The following is a 1,086-nucleotide window of genomic DNA, read 5'->3' as shown; positions in this document are numbered from 1 at the left end:
GGGGTGGCACAGTTCCACCCACAGGTGGGTCCTGCCACATTCTGTGGAGGCATGCGGGGTCCAATCAGACACCTTAGGGCCTTCACCCTGAGGCAGAGGGTCCGGGGGAGGTCCTTCCCCCATGAGCAAGTGGGAGGGGATGCAGGCACCCTCCCACACCTCGATTCCCAACCTTGTGCGCCCTGCAGGCCTTCCCACCATTCAGTACTGGGGTCACAGATGTCCCCCGACCCCCAAGTTCACACATGGGGTTGCACTTAACATTCGAGGGGCACTTGCGTGTTCAGGTCGGTTTCCACCTTCTCCCACGTCGACTCTTTATTTGGCTCAGGTCAGGATCTTGAGGTTGTGGCTGAGCCCTCGAGTGGTGGCTCGGCTCCTTGGTGAGGAGTCCGACTCCAGGTCCCCCTCTCCCCTCTGCCCTCCCTACTGCACCCTTTCTCAATAAATCTTCTAAAAATTAACATGAGACACGTGAGCATCTTTATCCCCCTCTGCAGAGGTGCCCTTCTGTGTGTGAGTAACGACCGTGTAAATGCCTTTCACGGACCCACCGGAGACCTACCAGAAACCCCTTTTCCTTGAAATATTTTATTGAAATACAGTCAAACACACAACGTGACAGTAGTTTCATGGCTACAACTAGTGACTTGACAATTCCGATGTCCTTATACATCTCCTCCCACGAGAAGCGGCTTCAACCGTCCTGTCCCCGTACAAAGTTGTCACAACATTACTGATCCATTCCCTAGGCTGTACATTCTAAATTTCTGTGACTGATTTTATTTATGATAATCCAGATGCTTATAGCTGTTACTATCGTTCATGCTACATAGCCATGTCCTACCCACGTCCCCGCTCTGTCCATCATCAGCAGGATCCATCACATTAACCCCAGAGAAAGGACTTGGGGCAGCCCCGGTGGTTCAGCAGTAGCGGTTTAAACAGCCTTGCCTTCAGCCCAGGCGTGATCTGGAGTCCCGGATCGAGTCCCACATCGGTTTCCCTACACGGAGCCCGCCACCATCCCTCTGCCCTAGATCTCTGCCTTTCTCTCTCTGCTCGCTCCTCTCTGTATGTCCTCTC

This window comes from Vulpes lagopus, chromosome 17 (assembly GCF_018345385.1).
Source record: "Vulpes lagopus strain Blue_001 chromosome 17, ASM1834538v1, whole genome shotgun sequence".
NCBI lineage: Eukaryota > Metazoa > Chordata > Mammalia > Carnivora > Canidae > Vulpes > Vulpes lagopus.
Note: the sequence above shows the minus strand (reverse complement) of the source record.